Source organism: Lycorma delicatula, chromosome 7, assembly GCF_047948215.1.
Source record: "Lycorma delicatula isolate Av1 chromosome 7, ASM4794821v1, whole genome shotgun sequence".
NCBI classification, from domain to species: Eukaryota; Metazoa; Arthropoda; class Insecta; order Hemiptera; family Fulgoridae; genus Lycorma; species Lycorma delicatula.
The window spans coordinates 9981037-10005251 of NC_134461.1; the positions used below are offsets into that span (position 1 = coordinate 9981037).

Sequence of the window (24215 nt, forward strand, 5' to 3'; positions counted from 1 at the left end):
CCTCGGAGTCAATTCAGGAGCTCCTCGGGGGCCTATCTCAGCGGCGCAGAGCTGACGTCACTCGCCATTTCCGTCTATCCAGAAGGTTCCGCCACCCTCATCTTTGCTCAGTTGTTTATCCTCAAGGTTGAGAATAATAGTCATAAGTAACAATATAAATATTCAGGCTTTACAGAAACACGAAAAAGAAACTGAATTACAGAATCCAGAATAATTGTAACGTTTTTCTGTTTAGCCTCCGGAACTAACGTAAGGTATTACTTCATAGGATGATATGTATGAACGTAAATGAAGTGTAGTCTTTTACCGTCTCTTTTTTCTTTAACGTATATCTTCGCTTCACAACTTTATTTCTAAGGGCGCTAGGGCCTCGGTCTACGTCTTTAAAACCTTCGTTGGAATATCACAAATGTATCCTGCAAATTTGAAAGCGATCGGTCGGTTGTTCTCGCGTGATCGGGGAACAAACAGACAAGCATTACGTGCATACATATATCCGTTGAAAAATATCTCGGGAGGAAATACCCCGTTTGAAGTTTGGAAATCGGAAGAGCGGGAATTTACATCGACATTTCCGAATCGCCGTGATCTGTTAGGTCGAGAGTGTACCTGATGCGTGCAAATGTTAGCCTTCGACCTACTAACAAACGCCCCGTTAGAATTTTGAATTCGGACGATTGTTTTCAGAGATATTATAAGAGAACCCCGTTGCACCTCCTAAAACAGCGCCCCAGGGAATCCTGTTTGTTATCTTCCCACAAGATGCTCGCATACCTTACCGCTCTAGCCTTACACGCAGCGCCTGCGGGTAAGGCCGTTATTGTTTAACAGAAATCTTTTAAATTTATTTAATATTATTTTATTTAACGTAAATTTAATCCTATTATTTTTGTAGTATTTTTCATTCGATCGATTCGAATCGTTTTAGGACGGTTTCCAAATCGGCTTTCAGTACACCCTAAATTAGTAGTCTCGTCCAAAAATGTTTTTGTGAAAAAAGCAAATGTTAATATTTATTTTTTTATTCACGTTTGAGCAGTTATTTAAGCGGTATTGCAGGACCGCTTACGAAACTAGCTGTAAAACACATTAGATAGTTTTTGCCTATAACGATAACTTGTTTAGATGTATTAAACGATATTTTATATAATTAATTTTAATCGAAAACTCGATGTTCGGTTTAATTTTTTCATTACGGAAGCTACTTGATCGGTTTTCTTCTTCGATGTCACCACTTCCCTTTTTTATTAAGTCGAAATAATTTTAAAGTAAGATTTGTCATCCCCTACTAAGTAGCCTCTATATAAGATCGCTGCTCGCTTAGTTTTTGATTTATACTATCTGTCTCGTCGATTGTTACGGCTGAAACGTAGAAAAAGCAACTGAAGTCGCTTTCTCTGAAGATATTGATGTTTACTACGCGGTCAGTCTGCGGCGAACAAAATGAAGACGTCACTTATACAGTACGAACGTCTCTTGCATTTTAGCGGGCTTTACATACGGATGTGCTACAGGGTATTTTTTTTCTATTCGATAAAGCAACGGGAAACTACTTCACACGTTATTATCTTGATAATAATTGTTTCAGCGATGATTTTTATTTCACGTAAAATCGCATATACATTTCTGATAATATGTATTATTTTATACTTTATATTTACTTAAAGTAGACTGCTTGACGTCAAATCTCTGAAGTTAAATATTTACAATCGATGCGATGTTTGTTGAAAATTTATTTAGTTTGAAAAAAGAGAAAGACGATTTTAATTATTGAAATCGATCTAGTAAAGAAGGATAAATATAAGTAAAGCAACGTACATGGAATTTGTTAAGTAGGTATTTGGAAATATCCCTTGGAAGAAGACTTAAAAACTTGTAAAGAATATAAGGTTAAAATATAGAGAATTTAAAATTATTTATAATCTGCACAAAACTCAGGTAGCTTGGGTTTAAAATAAAAGACCGAAAAGAAAATCTGCAAAACAGTTAAGAAGCGAGACGAGAATGCAGTGTCCATCTCCAGTACTTTTATAAAAAAAATAATAAAACACTCATTATATATATATATATATATATATATATATATATATTATTTGGGCAGTAAAATTTCAACCGGTGAAAGAAAATTTTTTTTAAAATCCAAAATTTGATATTTTTATAGTTTGATCGATTCCCCCACCACCAATATCGCCTACAATTTTTTTTTTTGCCACTTGTAACACTTGCACTACTACTATGCTTACGAAGTCGAAAAGATAAAAATCTGATGTGGACACCACCTGTCTTACTTGTAAGCCTATTAAATTACATATCCACGTATTTTATTTCATTAATAACTTCCGATATATTTCATAAATTTTTTTTATTGTTATTATTGAATTATTTGTTGTAAATTTTTTTTTACAATCAGAGGTTAATAATTATTAATAAATCAATATATTTAAATTAAAAAAAAAGTTAAAAAAAAGGAGATAAAGTCGATTTGAACCGATGTGCCTTCCGCTTGTAAGAGCTAAGTATTTCATTAATTAAAATTCTATTTGCTTATTACTCTGCAACCGATGAAAATAAGTATCGATTACGACATATCGCTGAAAAACTCTCGATAAGGGCTTATTACTGCAGTTAAGAAAAAGTCCAAAATCCAAATAGGTTCCAGCCGATTCCTGTTCCTCCTCAAAAGGAGAGCGCAAAACTAGATGTTTCAACGGTCCTAAATCTAAAATTTCAACATCCTACGGCCGATCGTTTTTGACTTATGCGAGTACATACGCGCGTACGGACGTCAAGCCGAAACTTTTCAAACTGGATTAACGGATGATCAAAATGAATATTTCCTATGAAATCTGAAAACCAAAATTGTTCGCTATTACAATACTTCTTTACTTCGTACAAGGAAGTAAAAATTCGTTCAAAAAACGAGCGATAAATGAAAAGATAGTTTTGTTGATTTTAGGGATAAGGGGGAGAAATTGGGGAGCAATGTTTTTTTAAACGGTAAGATAAGCACGTACGCATTACTGAGCTTAGTATAATTTCGGGTTATGTACTCAAAATTTTGAGAAAGTTTACCCCAAAGAAACTATCTATCCCATCCCCTGGAGATATTGACCCCAAACTTTTATCCAAGAATATCCTAATATATACTAATATAGTCTCTGTACCAAATTTAATCGATATCAGTTCATCCGCTAAAAAGTTATTAAACTCAAACGTGCCGATATACGCACATACAAACGTACGAACATTACCCCCACACTTTTCTGGGATCCCTGGGCCATGAAACGTTGAGAAATGCAAAAAAAAGCCATACCCAACTTCCTGAGATGTGCGGTTAATTGAAATCCAACCGCCAAAGAACACCGGTATCCACGATCTAGTATTCAAATCCGTATAAAAGTAATAACTGCCTTTACTAGGACTTGAACCCTGGAACTCTCGACTTCCAAATAGCCGATTTGGGAAAACGCGTTCACCACTAGACCAACCCGGTGGGTTACGCCATCTTTAATCTAACCTAATATTTCCTAACTTAACCTAATCCTCTACCATCTTGTAATTTCCCTAATTTAAATAAGATTACGAAATCGCGCAAGATACTCTTAATTTTAATTTTAAGCTATTAAAACCCTATTTTTAAACAACCCTTTGTTTTGAGCTAAACAGGGGTTAAATTAGAGAATTACTAGATCAAACCTTTTATGAACGTTTAAGCCACCGAAGGAAAAACCGAATAGCTACCTCATTCGTGTAATTTGACGCCTTCCGATTTTTCATTTTTTTGAAATAAATAAGACACGGTATTTCCTTTAAATACAAATGACCTAAACAATTTCAAGCTTTTAAATATTTGTCCTGATTTTATAAATCAGAATGAAACTTTATTAAAAATAAAAGATATGTACTTTATCGGTTAAATGCTTAGAGAAGGCTACTCTAACTAGTATCTGTTTAACCTTGTTATCTTTACGGGCATTGCAGCCGTATAGCAGAGCTATAGCAAGCATAGCGTATTGTAATCGGTCCGAATTGGGCATACGTGGTTTTCACCCGATCTTCAGGTTTTGACATCTGAGGAACCCAAACAACCGAAAAGCGGATGGAAATTTTCCCGATGTTTGTACGATAGTGCGCGCGCGCGTGAATATGTATTTGTGTGTTCAATGTTGGCCTTTTAATCATCTTATTTCTTATCAGACCGATTTTAACCGGACTTGATCAGATAAGTTCTATATACGGGGCATTGACGCCGTTAAATTTTTAACTTAAAAGGTCACGGAGTCGAGGCTGTAGAGCAAGGTCACCCTCAGCATCTCGAGTTTTCGCCTGATTAAGTCGTATTTTTCTCAGGCGTATTTGTTAACGATTAAAAAATAACAATATCTGCAAAAAATATTTTTTGCAAAAACCCACACCCGTACCGTAAAATTCGGTTATAGTCTTCTCCTGTGTTGTGATGTCACAGGTGAGCGGTAGAATTAAATAAATTAATAATATTTAGAGTGTAAAAAAGGAACTCGGTCTGAGCGGGTTTAGAATTCGATCGCCCGGTCGATTCGGTGACTGATGCGTTAACCTTCGCGGCTACACCGGTCTGCACACCGTACAAGCGAAACTTGTTCTATATAATTTGTGAAATTATATTATTTTAGTTAGCGCCGACCGTCGCAGAGGACCGCCACACCCACGCGAATTAAATACGGTATGTGTATGCGCGGTTTTAGAATCACCGACTTAAATAAAGGAAAAAAATATCGTATTTAAATAAAGCGATATATATTTTAAACTAAGTTGTGTGTGTAAGACGTGCTAAAACGCGTGATAAAAAATTTTACAAAGAAATAAAATTAGAAATTTTCTTTCACAATGTTTAACGTAACACAGTAACGTCATTATTTTTAAATTCACTTCTATTTGAATATCTGATAGGAGTACATATATCCGACTTCGCTTTCGAACTATAAACTTATACAAGTCCAGCCTAACAAAGCTTGTTATTTTACGTTTATGTTTTTTGACGACAAAAGTTTGTTATTGTAAAGATTAAATTGAAATTATTATAATTAAAAGACTTTAATACACAAATATACTTTAATAAAACTTCAGTTTAAGATGATAAATTATTCTTCCTAGTTTTCTAAAAAATATCAATCTCGGAAAACCTGAAAATTTTTTAAAACTAATCGCACTAAATCTCATTTACTTTATTTTCATTTTTATTTAATATTGTTTCTAAATGCGTAAATAAGGTACGAGTTAATTTATATTACAAGTGTTTGGAATAACTTGCGCTCCGCTTTTAAGTACCACCTTTAAGTCGATGATATTCCATAATTATATATAAAAAATTTTATACACAGAAACAAAACCGATCGAAAAATGCTGTAAACTTAAAAAAACAGTTTAAAAGAAAGGTTTTAAAACCGAGAAAAAAGATAAATAAAATGTATAAATTCTAAATAAACATTTAAGGAACCAAAAACAGAAAATGAAGACTATAAATTAAAAGATAAACTTATCGTCTTTATTTCTTTATAAATGTTGAAACGTTACTTGATTCATTTAAACGGTATATACCGTGTCGTCTGAGATCGCTTAGAATTTATATTTAAGACTCCTGTAAGATCGAAGTACGTATGAATTGGAGTTTAACTTGATCATACTCTGGGTCGTATATTCTTTTCGTAGATTAGCGATTGTTTTTCTGTAAATTTTTAACAGATTTCAACGATCAACATGTAAAAAAGAGAAATCAATTAATAATACGCAGTTTCAATAAAACTGTACCGTACCCGTTGTATTTGATAGGACAAAAACTTTCTTTCACGATGTCTTTACACTCTGGACTATCTCAAACGACATTTAGAACCAAATCGATTGGCTTTCAGCGTATGAGATTATACAGTTTACTTTACTAGGATAATAGCTCTTAATATACGGTGTAAGAAGGAAAGTACGTTAATCGGTCAAAAATGGGGTACGTTTTATTTGCATTTCTCGACGTTTTACGACCCAGGAACCACCAAAAAAAAAAAAAAACAATAAAAAAGCGGGGCGTAATGTTAGTACGTATGTAAGTGCGTGTGTTGGCGTGTTTGAAGCTTAATACCTTTGACCAGGAAACCCGATTTTGTAGAAATTCGGCACAGACTTAGGTATACGGGGAAAGTTTTCGGTAAAAGTTTGGGGACGACATATCCAGCGGCCGGGATATAGTTCTTTCAGGTCAATTTACCCAAAATTTTGCAAACCTAACTTTATTTTAAGCTCAATATATACGCGTATACGGTTATCTTATTTAAAAAGAACATTGCCCTCGCGTTCTCAGTTTCCCCAAAATTTAAAAAAGCTATCTATTAAATACGTCTTGACCAAAAGGCTGAGGTCACCACAACTTAACGAGTTAACGCATCGATGGTGACGTAAATTTCGATGAGCGAACCGAGGACTAAGTTTTGTATAACGATCGCACAGTAAGTACAACGGTTAAAACTCTGAAGTTCAGTTACGGAGTAATGTCTGTTTAATGTTACAGACTGTAAAAGAAAGTTACGAGAGCTTTGTACCGTAAAAATTTCAAGAACCGACGATACAGGCCCTTGAAATAACTTTTTTTTAATTTTCCTTTGAGAGAGCCCAGAATTTTTTTTTAGACCGGAAGCTTTGTCGGTGAAGAGGGATATTTCCTCACGACTTTGCACATCCGTTTTCGATTTTGATTTAACGTCCCTATCGTCGGTCGCTTGTACCGTTAACATTTGTTTTTAAATAGAATTCTAAATTACAGGAATTCTTATTTACTCGGTAGTTAGAATTTCTACGTTGAAATCTCCGATCGATTTACTTAAAATAGAAAAGAGTTTAAACCTTATCGCCCGTCGAACTCGGAGAGGGGCTCGATGACTGAAATGATATCTTGTATTACTGCTACCTTTATTTTGACGATGTAATTAAGTCTGTTTTGTTTTAATTATCGCGTTATTTTCTTTGGAAATATTTTTTTTACGTTGTTCTTTTGTTCTCTATAACGGTACAGATTACCCGCCTTACGGTAACATTTCTGTGTGCAGAGAGTAAATTCAGCTTCTGCCGGAATGTTTTTATATTACGAAATAAAAAATACAAATACAAATTACGGATAAAATATGAGAAAAAAATTTTCAGATTCGATTACAAAGAACAAGATGTAAATGCTTTACGCGCATCTTTCAGGTACGTTTGAAAATAGACCGATAAATAAAAATTATTCTAATTCTTTTAAAAACAGAAACGTTAAATCAACTCGGTTCTAAGAATTAAAAAACGAACCGAGCGAGAAAAACAGATCTCTGAAGATGATATCCAGCGTAGGGAAATCTTTTGGGAAAAAATCAAACGGGAAGGTCTCCCATCCGAGATAAGAAAACTTCGAATTAAAATTCAACCGTCGGAAGAAAGAAGAAACGGAACGGTGAAACGATAAAGACATGTATAAGGCAAAACAAAAGTCGTAATGCATTCCGTAGTGGCCAAAATAAACAAAAAAATTGTCGAATTAAAAATCGTCCCCTTTTAACACGTTCGGTAAAAAAGGATTTTAAGTTCCCAAGTTCCTATCTATAGTTTTATCGTAAAACAATTTTTAATTAAAAATGAATGATTTTAAGAATATTTTTTGGTTAGGAAAAAAATTTCATCATTGTGAGTAAATTGTGTATGTATATATATATATATATATATATAGAGAGAGAGAGAGAGAGAGAAAGAGAAAGAGAGATTGAGAGAGTGAGGTTTTTCGATATATCTCATCTCGAAAAATGTCTAATATATTTATATATATTTAAAATTTAGTAGTGGAGTTTTTCCGATTGAAGCACACTCTAATTAATTAATTGTGAACTGTGACTATCTATCACTGTGTGAGCTAAGTTTTAACCGATTGATTAGAAACATCTAAAGATCAATTTGATTTTTGGCGAGTGTAATCTTTACGTCGATAAACCGATTTCTAGATCTTTAAAATTCGACCTCGAAAGGGAATGAAAAAAGGTAAAAAACGTTTAAACTATTATTGTAAATTTTCCGAATCCCGACCGTAGTAAACAAGACATTTAGTAGATTTGGGCTTGCAAATACTCTTCGGGTAAATATTTAAAAACCATTTTCGTGTTTTTTTTTTTAATTCCTATTTTTTGAATGGGTGCGAAGGTATTCGGCGCTGTGGCTCAACCACCCGCAGCCAGTGCCAGCGTTAGTGTACGTGTGGACTCACTGCACTACTTCCGGTGACTTGACTGATAAACACAAAATAAAAAAGATTAACCGCCACGGGAAACGCAAGTACCATACAGCGCGGGCGAAGCTGCAACAGGAAGCTATTACATATATAAAGTCCCAATAGAGGGTTTTTCCTGGTTGTTTTTGAATGATTCTTATATACTCGCGCGCGCGTTTGTGTGTGTGTGTGTAAGATGTTTCTATAGGGACGATTAATTTGCAGAGAAATGGGCGTATAAGTTGGAGGCTTCCTGGAATTTCAACCTTTATCCCTGGATATATCGTGTGCGATGAAATGACTAGCGTGATTTTTAACTAGGTAAATTTTACGAATACATGCAACACACACACTCACACACATATATATCAAACAAAGTAAGGTTATATTTTATATTTCGTCAAATATCTTTAATTATTTTATATTTTGTTTTAATTTTCATTTAGAATTTTTTTCACATATTTTGGATTAAAATAAATATTCTTTTAGTACCTACAGGATCCTTAGTTTTAATTTTTTTGCGCTTTTTAAATTTATTTATTGCCGTTTGATAACTTAGATTTAATAAAAAATAAAAATGTGTTTGCACAATTTTACTAAATAATTTAATTTCAAAACGTATAATTTCATATTTTTAACTTTCTTGGTTCTACTTTACGGTTAGGATTCAGTTAACTACACATCTCTGGATGTATATATATATATATATATATATATATATACATATACACGATTAAATAAATTAAAAAATTATACTACATACGAAAAATTGTCACTCGCACGCTCTTTAATTAGAGCAATGTTTTTTTTTTGGCAGTCGTTTTTTAATATTTATCTCTTCTCTTGTTTCTGGAATCAAATTCACATCCTGTACTAATTACACGGTGATCCCATTAGGTTAGTATATCACTTTGGTTATGGATTTTTTTTAGTTTTTGTTACGAAAGAGCGGGCATCAAGAGCTACAATAAATATTTATTCAATAATAACAATAAAAAAAAAATCATTAGTTATTAGTGAAGTAAAATTTTAAGTACTTTTAAAAATGCACGTATGTAATTGAATAGGCATTATTACACGTACGTATATGTAACAGAGTCGGTGAAACATCTGATTATTTAATATAAATTGAAAATGATAGTATAGAAACGTATTATTTTTTAAAAGAGCGGTTGACGATTGTAAATGAAAGAGAAAGCGTAACAAAATTCGTACAAGGGATATATTTAATAAATTCAAATTATAGTCAACTATTGTATAAGGATACGATTAAAAGTTACGGGTATCCTAAATTTCATCATTAGAATGAATTAAATGCGAATGAAGTGCAACACTCTGAATTATCAATAGCCCTTAAGACGTTAAAATTAAAAAAATAAACTTAAACAATTTGTCGATGGTCACAGCTGATATATCGATCTGGATAATAATATTATATTATATATTTATTGTAATTGTTGTAAATTGAAATATCTGTAGGAAAACATACCTGTGCCTGATAATCAACCCCACGGTGTTTTATTTGTGGATGGGGGAGTTATGTTACAATAAAGTCCTGCCGCATTGCATTCCATAAACCGCGTGTGCTTCATATCACTTAATATTTAAAAATGTACCTTCGAGCTGCATCCTGTACAAAGTATACAGAATAATTATTCACTTCTGAATAGAATCTAGTCGAGTAAAGTTCTATCGCAGTACTCGTTCGATGCACTTTATCGTCCTATTTAATTCATCATTAATATACTCGCAAAATGATGTGTACCGTATACCGATTGTAATAATGTTAATCTTATAAATAAAGTTCACGTTTGATTTATTAACCTTTGATCGCAAAAAAACTTTTACGATAAATTAGAATTCGATAATTTGTAAACGAAATAAAATTTTATTTAGTTTTCAATTTTTAAAAATGCGTAAATGTAATTTAATAGTTGTACAAGGTTGTCGTGTGGTATCCACATTAGAATTTTCTGTAATAATTTACATCCCAAGAAAAATTGACCCCGCCTTTAATTGGCCCCATCACCTTTAAATTTCAACGGGTAAAATAACGCAGCCCTTCTTTAGGAAATTATTTATTCAGCGACTAAAATTATACCGTAAAACATTGACGCTATAAAAAAACCGCAATTACGTTAAAGTTAAAGCTTCCACGATAATGGAGATATCTGGATAAGTTTCTAAATCATTCTCTCAAATTTTAATTAAAATATTGGTAAAAGTTCACATCATGTCAGTGGTTGTTGAGTTAGAAGGATAATCTGCACACGCGCGCGCCCACACACACACATGTATATATATGGTTTGTTACCGATTTAACAAAGTTATTTGTTGAAGAAATATGGCCGGTTTAAGTACATTAGGAAAGAATGATATGAAAAAACTATAAAAAAAAAAAAAAAAAACTGTAACCGGAAGAGAGACATAAAAGTAATGTATCCATCTCTTTTTATAGTAGACAAAATAGACAGCTGTCCAGTATCCAGTATAATGTTAAAAGCAAGTCAAGGTTAAATGTTTTCGTATCTCACGTACATGTGTCATACGTTTTAATATATATATCTGTAGAGAGAAAGAGAGAGAGTGAGAGAAGTGAGAGCGCTGTTTCTCGACATAAAGGATTTATTACATATAACTAAGAAATCTGTTCTTTTATTCTTCCCTTTCGGTTTTATGCCTATACGATCTAATTGTGTATCATTCTGCTTAGGCAAAGCAAATAAAATGTTTAGACTGCAGAGTTTAAAGGAAAGGACTATTATAATAATTATAATACTATACGAATATAATTTTATAAATGTGTCTTGATTAAATGTTTTTAAAAATTTTCTTTAATGTTCGTAACGATATTTTTATACCGTTAAAGGTGTTCCACAGACATTACCGAATGAAGTGAAATCAAACGTACCTTTGGTCGTATTACAAACCGATGCAAACGGTACGTTATCTTTTACAACGATAAAATACATTATTCATTAAATTTTTTTAAAAATACCTGTACTAATATTCTTTTGTTTGTTTCTATATTTTTTACAGCAAATGTTTTACGACAGCAAAACACCAAAAGCGTACTCTTACAGAGTATAAGTGCTAAACGGAAAAGAAGATAGCGACGTTTCGATTATTGTACTATACAGTTTACGGTAGATATGTAACGTAAATTCAATATACGTTCGTTAAAATTTTATCACGGTAAATAAAGCACAACGGCTTAAAAATAAACTTCTATTTTCATTTATATTACGCAGTTAACCTTCATTTACCTTTACGTTACGCGGTAACAGATTTTAAAAATTTCGCTTCAATATTTACCAAACTTTTCCATTAAAAATAATACTCGATTCCAAATTATTTTTTTGAAAAGAGTTTCTGTATATAAAATATTTACAATAAAATTTATATTTTTAATATAAAAATATATATATATATATTTTATTATTTACATGGGATTTGCAATAAAAATTTACTTTTCGTTCAACAAAACTACATTCTCAGAATCCGTTTTTTGATAAGCGTATTTAACGATTAAATTAGAGATGCCTTATATTATCTTCATTTTTCAATAAAAATTGATTAATTTCAACGTAAACTTTTATTAAATAAAAATCGCTTTAAAAAACTTGTTTCTATGGAATTTTATAATTTTCTGGAACGAAAGATTTTATTTGACGGAAAGGAAATTTTATTTAAATTAATTTTTATCGAAAACAATATAACGAGATGAATGGCGGGTTAAAATTCTTCTCTTTCTAAAAACTTGCTCCTTTTTTAAAATATTAAATTAATAAATTTCTTTTTAATAAAACTGTTTTGTACGGTAACGCGTTTTTGTAAACGGAAAAATTATTTCTTTGTGAAAAGTAAACCGTTAAAATTATTATGAAAAATTTGTAAAAAAGTATTTGCACGAGAAGGTCAAAGAAATTAATTAATCGGTTTAAAATATTATTAAATAATAAAAAACATTAAACAAATAAAATCTTCTTTTGTTCATTTATTTAAGGACGGATCGACCTTCTTTGTCGCTAGCGATATATACCGACCGGGACGCGTTAATATAATATTAAATTAAAAATATACTTAGATGTACGCGGCTAAAGTAAGCGTATCCGATTCTCAATCGAGTTACGATGATTTGTTTCCTGGGAAATCAGCACGCAGGATTTTCTACACGAGTAATTTTTTCGAGATTATTACTTTTTCGGTTTCGTCGATGAATTTTAACGATCGCAGAAAATAAGACTGACGTAGCCGAAAATAGCCTACGTCTTTTTCGAATTTCGGAGTTATCTGTGTGTATACGTAGATAAGATGCGGAATTGTCGACTAGTAGTAGAAATGGCGTAATTGTCTTTTAGTATTTCCGGTGTCGACTGAAGCCAAGGTGTTTTAGCAAATCGTGTAGATATTGAGATCGTCGAGGTATTTTGTCGCTCTCTCTTCCAACGAGTAGGGCGATTTCTTCGCGTTTTTGTATCGATATGAGAACCGTGTGTATGTCATTACCTACGTTAGACGGTGTCGCTTTTGTCGTTATGCCGTAATCGTTAATATTTTTCTACGGTACTCAAGAGATATAACATTTACTTGGCGCGATACGCTTTCGATTAAGCTAGTTCGGAACGCTCCGATCGCCAGCCTTGCGTATTGGTTTTAATATTTGAAATAATGAGATGCTTCGTCCTTATTCATCAAAACGGTCGAATCATTTCCGGGAGTAAGTGATGCACGTCAGTTACGAATTTAATTAAATTTTTTATTTTTACAGAAACAATCAAAACGGTGTGCTAAATATACTTAAAAAGCGGCTGAAGTTAAGAAAAGATAGCCGGCGATTTTGGGTGGTTGTTTTGTTTTTATGTCGAAGTAAAAAAGAGCTTTTTTGTGATAAAATGATAGAATTTTTATACAATAGACTCTGATTTTTTTCATACTAAAAAAATTATGTTTTAGATATAAAACATCTTTAACGCGAATAAAAACTGAAACTTAAGAATAAAACTAAAGAATAAAGATGAAAACCGAATAAATTGTTTTCAAAATTTTTACCCGGATAATTTTGCTTAAATGTGCTTCTCTGTTAACCGGTTGATCTTCATATTTCTTAACAAATGCATATTTTGAATAGTCATGTGAAGGGCGCGTTGTATTAAGCCTATATTAAAGTTGTTTTAAAATCTTTGTAATTTTATTTTAGATTTATTGTCGATTTTATTTAAAATAAAAAAATACAGAGTCGTTCACGGGAACCGGATGTTTTGGAACCTGGACTGTTGAAGATTTGTAAAATTATAACCCGGATCGTCTTTGAACTGAAGAATACCACGATAAAAATAAGCTTCACATTGTCCGGCCTGGAGGACCAAATTTCGTTATTCTGAACTTACAGCCTCGATTCATTTATATCTTTAAATAAATTGATTAGTCTTGTTGAAAATATATTTATTTCGTGAATAATTTAACACGTATTTACGTTTATAATGCGTTTACACACGATATCCTCTTTTTCTGATTATTCACATGGTGGCATTGTTACTCGGGTAAAAATGCCAAAGAAACTGCATTTAAAGCCGCTAAAGGAATCTATTAGATTATTAAATTATCATTATAAATAGGATTTCTATACAGACTTATCGAATTAATTTCCTTAACGTTTAAATAATATGTTCGTGTAAATGCGGTGTTTGTAAATAAATATTAATTCTGTATTCTTTCTTAAATTAATTACCGCTTCTGTATTAAATACGACATTATGAAACCGCGTATATAATGTGTGTAACTACAAAATGAATAGTTTTAAGCGCCTTGACCTAGTTCTGATCGTATAAACGGTATTGACGACTAATAAATAATTAAATTTGAATTCAATACGTACAAATATCAATCGATATCTGAATACGTCTAACGATGGAAATTATAACCGAGTAATTTTTAAATATATACCACACGTTTTTTTAATTTACGAATAATTTAAAGTAATTATCGTAATTTCCCTCCCAAAATTTTTCAATTTTTTAAAAATATATGTATGTGCTCGTTTCGATTCCTATTATGATTATCGGTTTTACACCGATTAAATCCTAACTCTTTCACGGTAGACGCTAGTGTAGTTGTAGGACCTTTAAAGGAATACTCTTTTGAAGTTCTTCGCGTAAATTATTTAACGTAGACGGCTCATTATGTTTTAGGTGAAACTCGTTAACCGTTCCTCTTAGCACGCCTTGATCGAGACCGTTTAATCCGCTAATTAACTGAAAAAAAAATAATAGAGACATCGACTAAGTCTTTTAGACTAGCCGACCGGTCAGAAGGTCGGAAAATGTCAAAGGGAAAGTTTCAACGATAGAAGAATATTTTTGCCGACGAAAATTCGGTCTCGATCAGCGGTTTTGCTGTAAGGACAAACTTCGTATTAAACTGCTTGTTTAATATTAATACAGATTATAAATCGCATTTCAAAATATTTTTTCTTCACGACGTGTTTAATTACAGACATAAGAAATCGGCAAATTTATTAAAGCGTAAAAATTATTTGTAAATAAATAAAGAAATAAAAACGAGTGAAAAATGGAACCGACAAACATTATAAAATTCTTTTGTTAAAAAAAGTTAGAGTAGATCCGATAATAAACAACCCGACAGAAACAGGTTTTTTTTAAATATTTTTTTGTCTCGAATGCGAATCGCTTGCCCGTTCGTATGTTTGGTCTAAGAAAAGTCAAAAACATCTTTTGATTACACGCACGTTTAGTAAAATCGGATATCCTACGGGCGTCGAGGTGAAATCTTTCTATTTTTAAATCTCAGGGAGAAGTATTTCACAAGAATGGAGTTCAATTTTGGTATAGTCGTACAGGAAAAGTAAAATCCGCTCGATTACTTTCCTCGCATAAATAAATTTCTGAACATAAGAAAACACTTTTTCACACGTTAATGCAAAGAACAAAACATCAGAGAATGGAAAAAATTGCGGATACTTCAAACGAATCAAATCGAATCGACCGCTAAAATATTTAGAACCGCTTTAGAACAGAACATTTTTAAAGTAAAATTTGAAAAGAAATAAATTACTGATGGATGCGTGATTAATTTCGTTTTAAGTATAACTCTTCATTTATATTTAATATTATATTGTCTTATTAAGAAACTAGAGAAATATGGTTAAAAAAAACATTGTTCAACGCGCTAGTAGATTTTTGTCTTTATATAAATATAATATTATTATAAAAATATATGTTATACCCTTAACGTTTGAATTGCAAAAATTCGACGTACAAACATAGAGAAAAGGGTACATTTTTATTAGATGAAATTTTATATTAAAGTAGCAGATCCGGCAATGCTTTGCTGTCGCTAGATTCGAGTATATATATAGATTAAATGATGTTAGTATCGTGTGTTCTTTTACTGTCAGGTACCTTCATGTCGTTCGAATAAATACATTATACTTGAATATTTGTGTTTTTTCTTCCTCCTTTTCAATTAGATCCGAGTTGTGACAACATCAATTTCTTAACACGGCTAATTGCCAACAACCCGCTTTGATTCTGTTACCCGTAATTTGTGTATGTGCTTCTGGAGTCCTACTCGCAAAAAAGAAAAAGGTTGAAATCGGCCCGAAACAAGTTAAATTGAAAAACCGATTCTTCGGTCCCCATTCCAGATTTCATTTTCGATTATCGAAAAACTAAAGTACTATAGCAAACCTAGCTAGAACTTGAGGTGCTCGAATAATTTTGGCTTCATTTGAATTTTAATCGTTGCAAAAACATTTCGCACCCGGCGTCGCTTGCAAAAATCTGATATGCGTTAGAAACTTGACGTTTTTTGACAGTCGGGAAACCGGCTCGTACCTGGTGGTGCTTGCAAAGATATAATTTCGGCTTTCTAACTTCTCCTTTTTCCTGTTTAGCCTTCGGAAACTACCGTTCAGATAATACTTCGGAGGATGAAATATATGAGTGTAAATGAAGTGTAGTCTTGTACATTCTCAGTTCGACCGTTCCTGAGATGTGCGGTTAATTGAAACCCGACCGCCAAAGAACACCGGTATCCACCCACGATCTAGTATTCAAATCCGTGTACAAAATAACTGGCTTTACTAGGACTTGAACGCTTTAACTCTCGACTTCCAAATCAGTTGATTTGGGAAGACGCGTTAACCGCTAGACCAACCCGGTGGGTTCGGCTTTCTAACTTATCACCCTTCAAGTTAACCCTTAACTGCACTGGAAGGGTAATTTTTGACCCTAAATGTTTTCGATTCCGAATTTTCCCGCCAAACCTTGTAGAGCTAGTACTGCCCGATCAGGTAATCTTAGTTCCCGTTAAGCAGCGCTAGTACACGGCTTCGGTTACACTTGGTTATTTATCGTCATACTTACTACTGGCGCCTGGGGTCTCGTCTGACCCCCACCAGGCCAGTAGAGTTACTCTTCTTCTAAGTGTTATGAAAACATATTTGTTTTTAAGTGAAAATACTGCTATATATTAATTTATCTTAAGTGCAACTGTGCGTTTATTTTATATAAATAAGAAACTTGACTAGGCGACAAGAGGCAAGATACTCTTAAGTCTGATGAGATAAGATCCGTTTTAAAAAAAAAATCTTATCGACAACGATGAGATTTCTGGAACGTCTGACGGTTTGGAGGAACGTGACCGTGACACTAAGTCTGAAATGTTTGGTGTCAACACTGAAGAGGACCCCGATTTCATATTGTCCGATGAAGAACTATCTGAAGAAAGCTTTGATAGTACTGCATCGAATCCTGACCGACCGTCTCAGTCAGTCAGTTCCTCAAGAACCTGATGAAGCGCTTGTTAATGAAGACCTGCCCGGAAATCAAGTGACTGCTATGCGTGTACTTGGACGAAGAAATACAAAGACGATGAAGAAAAAGATTCCTCTGCTTTCAAATGGAGTTTGCATCCCCTATTCGCTTCTCAAATTCGAGCTCGTAATATCATTTCCAAGATTCCCGGTATTGTAGGAAATGCACCAAACAATAAACCAGAAACACCTGCGCAATCGTAGCGTTTAATCGTTGATGTTATACGATAGATGAAATCGTCGAACGTACAAGTGAAAAGCTAACTTATTTAGCGACAAAATGAGGAGAGAAAACTTTCAACCGTCACCGTTTACAACACATCGACAAAGATGAACCGGAAGGGTTTTTTTTGGGTCGATCTATTTAGCTGGAGATTTTATGTCAAACCACGAAGATATATTTTCTTTATCTGCCACCGATGGCACTGGAAAAGATATATTTAGAGTTACGATGAGCGAAAACAAAATTTTGTATTTGCTTACCGATTTGGGTTTTGACAGTATATCCACAAGAATAAAAAGAAAGCAAAGCGACCAATCGGCAGCGATTTCTGGATTTATAAAAGTTCGTTGAAAACTTAGCATCTAACTACTCATGCGGACAGTATACTACTTGCCCCTATTCAGAGGAAAGAGCTTACATGAAAAGTACGCCAGCCAAATATGGGATTAAGATATTTATATTATTGGAAGCAAGAACAAGTTATTTTATCAACGGATCTGTCTACTGTGCAACCCGATATCCTATTCCAAAACATAACTATAAAGCCGACTTTCGAAATTTTGAATCTTCTTGTCATTGTGAATCATCGATTCATTGTGAAATCAAACACAAACGTTACAGGAGATTACTACTTTTTTTCTGTTGAATTAATGGACGAGCTCAAATAACAACGTCTTAATTATGCGGAGACGATGAGGAAAAAAGTTTGAAATTCCAAAAAGCTATTTGCCTGTAAAAGACAAAGAAGTTTTTTCAATAAACTTTGCTTTTAATGCTAATAAGACTTTAGTCTCATATGTGGCAAAATACAACAAAGCAGTTACGCTTATTTTTTCAATGCACCGTGAAAAATCAATTGTGGAAGATCGAGATGATAAGAAACCCGAAATTATTCATTTTCTCAATATCACAAAAGCGGGTGTAGATTCATCGGACCAAAAAATACGCTCGGTTTTCCGTCGGATGCCGCATGCGAAGGTGGCCTATGGTTGTTTGGTATGCTGTAAAGGACATATCTGGAGTTAACGCTAACATCATTTTTCACGCTTCTACCCTGTATTGAAAACAAGGGGTCTTGAGTTCCTCGTTTCTTTAGGAAGAAGTCTAATCGATAGCCGGCTGGCAAGACGTTTGCAAACGAGCGATTTTCCCAAAGAGCTGTAATCTACACTCAGGAGAATCTGTACTCGATTTCAGAAGAGCCTCAACCACCCACCGACTCAGAACTTCATCGACTAAAAAGACAACGGTGTCACTGTCCTTGTAATCTAGAAAGAAACATTCAACTTCACGCCCCAAGCGGTTCAAAAGAGTCTGCAAGGATCATCGCATGCAGGAAGTGATCTGTGAAAGCTGCGAGGATTAAAAAAGGTGTGTAAAAAAACTTCGATTTTTATAGCCCGTATTTACCATGATGAATTCAACAAATACATAGTCTGGAAACACTTTCGTATTTTCAGGGGACAAGAACCGGTTATGTAGAGTTCAAAAGCGAAAGATAACAGAAAAAGATATTAAAATAGGATTTTATCGAGTTTTTAAAAATACTTGCGGAAAAGTTTCTGATCGGAAGAACCTATTCACGTTTTTTGAAAAAAAAAAACTTTTACGTTTAAAAACTCAAACTTTTGTCAAAATGTAAGCGATAAATAAGAAAATATATGTTCAACATAAAAAAAAATAAAATCGAGTGTTTTTTTAACGATTAAATAATCGGGGTCATGACGGACCCCGCCAGGACAGTTAAGTAAACACATGAAAACGCACCAAAAGACCTAGTTTTTTTTACTTTAACTCCGGATCCTGTGGACAGGTTTTAGTGCATTCGAACCTTAAGGAGAACGTGTATCACACTTTCATCGATTTGTCTTTAGTAGTTTTAAAATTTCAGCGAGCGATTAAGCAATTTGGTATTATTGAACGATATTATTCGATAAAGGTAAATGAGGAATTACATTTTTATCGAGAAAAAATATCGGCGCTCGCGCGCGTGTGTGTGTATGTATGCGACCCAAGTAGTAAAAGACTATTAAAACAATTAATTACCGCACATCCCAAAAGTAAGAGTGATGTACAGCAACACCCCCACAAAAAAAAAAAAAAAAAAAAAAAAACAAATTACTCGGCACCCAATATATAAGCGGCCATCCAAATAGCAATTCCTTACTTTCCGTTACTATGCGGATATAACAACATTTTCCTCGTTTGCTTAAAACGGGCATATCAGTGCTTTATAGATACTACTTCTGACAAACACTTTCTTGTAATTTCATTGCCAAGTCGTAGCGCGTTTCTGCTTCTCCTTCAGAATTCAATTTCATTTGTTACTCGTTTCAATTTTCACATTCCCACGGCACAAGCTATGACATTTGCGTTAAATTATTAGATAAATTATTTATTACATAAAACACGACTTTTTCGAGTTACTACAAATGTATTAACAATAATATTTTTAAATTCATTCAAAACAGTACCGTTAGTAAAAACAAATATATAGTAAAATAGGTGTTGAATAATTTATTAAAAATTAATAAACAGTACAGGTGGTTCTTGATTAATACAGGCGATTCACGAATATAGACTTACATAGGTGTAATGTATAGAAGACAAAATGTATACATAAACACACACATATATATAGCTGAAATAAGCAAGTCAGTACTAGCACAGCTCATTACGCGAGGAAGTTTGCGCGCATTTTTATTACTGTTTTCTATACTTCGAGTTTTATCAAGTACCAAACTTAGAAAAACGGGTTCAGATATAGAAAAAATCAAATCGATTACAAAATTATGTACAAACAAAACCGGCTTAACTTACGACTAAACTAAACTAAACTTTAAACAAAATTAGCTTTTATAAAATTAATTATATTATTTCATCTTTTCACTAAAAAAATTAAGGGATTTGATCAAATCGCTTAGTTTCTTTAAGGAAATCACCCCGCAGAGTTGTAATTGAACATCTTCCGTAAACTGATCATCTACCTTAGGGATTTGATCAAATCTGCATTTTCATCATTTCCCTGCGATATATATACAGACACACACATACATATAAATTTATGTACGTTAATGCACAAATTAGTAAGAATGAAACACGGAAATTTTTCTTATATATATCTCGCAAATATATTACGGTATTTAAGAATTATATCATAATAATAAAAAATACAGCGTTATTAAACGCTGAATTTCTGACGGTTGATGGATTTAAATATTTTAAGTGATAATTCTCTGAACTTCTGACGTAATTAATCGAAGCGTCGTAGAATTAAATAAGCAGAAATTTTTGTACATTAATTATTAGTTTATCGACCACAACATCGAGAAAATTATCTAAGTACCACATTCTCTTCTTCTGTAACACGCTTCACGCACGGTTTCCACTTATCAGTCGACACCTCGTTCGCACCTTTTACAAGCAGGATTTTAAAGTCTTCATTTTATTTGTATATTATTTACGGCAGCAGACAAAAGTAATAATGTACAGGTTTTTTGTAGCTTTTAAACTTATTTCTTGAATCACTACTTTTTCACTACATAAGAATAAATAACCGGCGTTAGGAAAGTATTAAAACAGCCTGACACCGGTCACAAACCGCAACTTGAAATGCATTCTCAATAATACCAAACAAAACCTACCGGGTTTACGTAGGAAACCTCAGGAGTGAAGCGGTTTCCTGTTTCCTTCTTCGTTAAGCTGAACCAACAGCTTCTGCTGCATACCTGCGTTGAACTAAGATGCAGGTGATGCTCTCCGTTCTCGCTATGATCGCAGATGTAGTGAATGAACGACATTACTATCAGAAAAATTATTATCCGAATGACGGTTCTTGTACCTCATATGTTCCAAATTTGTTCAATGCCACAAAAAATACTGTAAAATTTTAAAGATTCTGTAATTTACTATAATTGCGACTAAAAATAATGAAACGCAATAAATCCACGACTGAAAAGCATTTTTCTCGGTCGTAAAATTACATTTCCTTTTTTAATATTTATTTTATATAAACATGTATTCGGATATAACAAAAAACAGTATGTAGTTTGTAAAAAAATATTCAAAATTTATTTATTTATTCCGCAATTTCTTTTCTACAAAGAAAAAAAATTAATTATTATTCATTAAGTTAATAAAGATCATTCCAGCGTAATAGAATTTTCAGTCGTCATTCAAAAGCGATACGGCAAGAATTTATTACGCGTTTAATCTTTGAGTTCGTTAATAAAAATTAGATTTTGCTGAAACAAATATTCGTAATTAAATAAAAATATATTTAGCGCTGTAACCGATTTATTCATCGGGCACTTAAGACGAAGTTACAAATATAAGAATAGCGATAAACACATTATTTGGAATACAATTATAAAACTGATGTAACTAAATTAAAAATCATACGTCGATTTTAGAAACGTTGTAGAAAAAACTCTTTATCGCAAACAAATATTATTTACTGAATTACTTCAAGAACATTTTTACCCTTCAAATAACACCTTTAATTCGATTACGAATTTTTTTATTTTTTATTTTTAATGAAATTTGGCAAATAATTAGATAATTTCGGGGTTAGGTTCAGTTATCAGTTTCCATAACAGAAGTTATAGTTTATTCTTAAATTTTGCCTATGTACATTTATATTTTCATCGTTTCTATTTCCACTCTTAAAGAATTGTTTGAAAATCTTATATAAATACAATCGGTGTACAGATAAAATATTACATACCCAAAATATAACAAATGAAGGAAAAATATGTTGCAAAAATTTCTTTCTCGCTGTTAAACATATATATTTCCGTTTCTCCCTCCCACCCAAAACGTTTGCAAGTATTTCACTCGGAAATAACTCAGAATAGCAGGAAATATTGATACTATGAATATCCGGGTTGGAGAAATAACCCGATAACACGCTAAAAAATTGCTGTTTTGTACCACCGGTCGTTTAAAACATTCTCCGCATCCTCGTAAAAATATAAGCGTTATCGTATATAATTAATTAAAAATATAATCTAACCAAATTTAACCTACGCTCGCTAACCTCGATTAATTAACAGTAATTTTTTGATCGTTTAATAAATAATTGCGATAATTATTGAATTTGTTATTTAAATACTCAAAAGATTACTGTTAATAATTAGTAAGGTTAGCGAGCGAAGCGAGTGTAGGTTAATTTTGGTTAGATTATATTTATAACGTAAACCTGGTTATTGTCAATATCAATATTTTTTAGGCACGATACGATTACCACACCTTCAGTATTTAGAATATGTTATTTGCTTTATTTTACTAAATATAATAAATTTTGTCCCACCGCTTAAAACCATGCGATTCAAATTTAATGAAAATCTTAATTTACCCCTCTTTTGTCTTATCCGCTTTGTTTGACAATTCATTTAGCGAGCAGGCTTCATAGCGTAACGCAATATCATCTCCAAACATCTCAAATTTGCCTTCAAATTATTAATAAAAAGTAGCGGTATCGGGAACGATACTGTTTCTAATCTGTTGAACTCCAGAAGCCTCAAGCCTAAGCGGGCTGATACGAGCGCAAAAAAATAGACATCGAAGCAGAGTAAAATGATTGTCCGTATCAAAACCTTAGTTATACCGACAAACAACGCTGCTGCAACTTTTTTTATCGTTAATATTACAATAAACAACGGTTGGAAATTCTAAAAGGGTATCCTCTACCGATACCTTTTTAAAATCTGAACGTATTACGGTTAATTCAGTAACAGAAAGAATCTATTTTATATCGTATACAGAATTTAAATAAATAATATCGATAAAATTTCATTATACTGATGCGTTTGTAAAAATGAACGATTTCATCGTTTCAGTTAATTTTTTAATAAAGTAAATAAATACTTATTATCAATAATTAGGCCGATGTTAGAATAATCCAAATTTTAAAAAAAAAATCATCTGGAATCGATATATTTCTATTAATCGATCCTAAATATGTGCTTTTTATATCCTCGGGGAATTTTTTTAGTAGTAATCTATTAAACTAAAGTTAAAATAATTTTAATTAAATACTGTTACGTTTACAGAAAGATATACGTGAAATTATAACTTTACGTTAATCGTATTAATTTTTTTCATTACCGTGGTACATATAAAGGACCTTAGGTTAAACAGGCACAGATGTGAAACGCTTTCTCTGAAAGTAATGCCGTTCCTTTTTCGGTCGGTCTGTGTGTCGATAAAGAACGAAGGCGCTACTCGAAGAGTTGAATATTACATGAATTTCAGCGGGCCAGGCATATAAAACCATATATATGTCTTTTCGAAGAAGGTAATGAATGACAGACTACTCTTCATCTGCTTTATTAAGCCCGGTACGGTACGCTTGTTATTCTTAACGATGCGTTTGCGATAGCCAGAAGTGACAATTCATTTCAGGTCATCGCCAGACATTAGGTTATCATATACTATTACATTAAAATATAAAGTATCGGAATCCTTAAATAACTTTTCACAGTTAAACAGAAAATCAAATTCTCTTAACTTGAAACGATCTATATTTTGGTAGGAGACTGCTAGTTTAGTTGTGATATTTTAATCGGATCTAAAAAAATTTAGCGTATTAAAATAAAATATTAATACGTATAAACGGTTCAAACGAACACATTAATTACATTTTGTTTACAATAATTTCCGGTTGTAATCGTTAATTAAATACCGTTTTGTCACGCTACAGACATAAGTTGTAGTTTTGAAAATCATTAATTATTGTTGTTGTAAACGTGTAACGATAAAACAGAATATAAAAAAAAAAATGTTAACTTCCATTATTCAGTTTAATCTGTTTTTGAATTTCACCAATATTCTAAAAATTATTTCAAAAGAAGGTCTAATGTCACTAATAGCATTACACTTGCGCCGGTACCGGTGTGTGC

At 32.6% G+C, this 24215-nt stretch overlaps 1 protein-coding gene across 2 annotated transcripts in view; it reads right to left on the reverse strand.

Moving 5' to 3' along the window:
- Positions 1-24215, reverse strand: part of LOC142327727 (tripeptidyl-peptidase 2-like) — a 147632-nt gene that overhangs the window by 109525 nt on the left and 13892 nt on the right. The window lies entirely within an intron of this gene.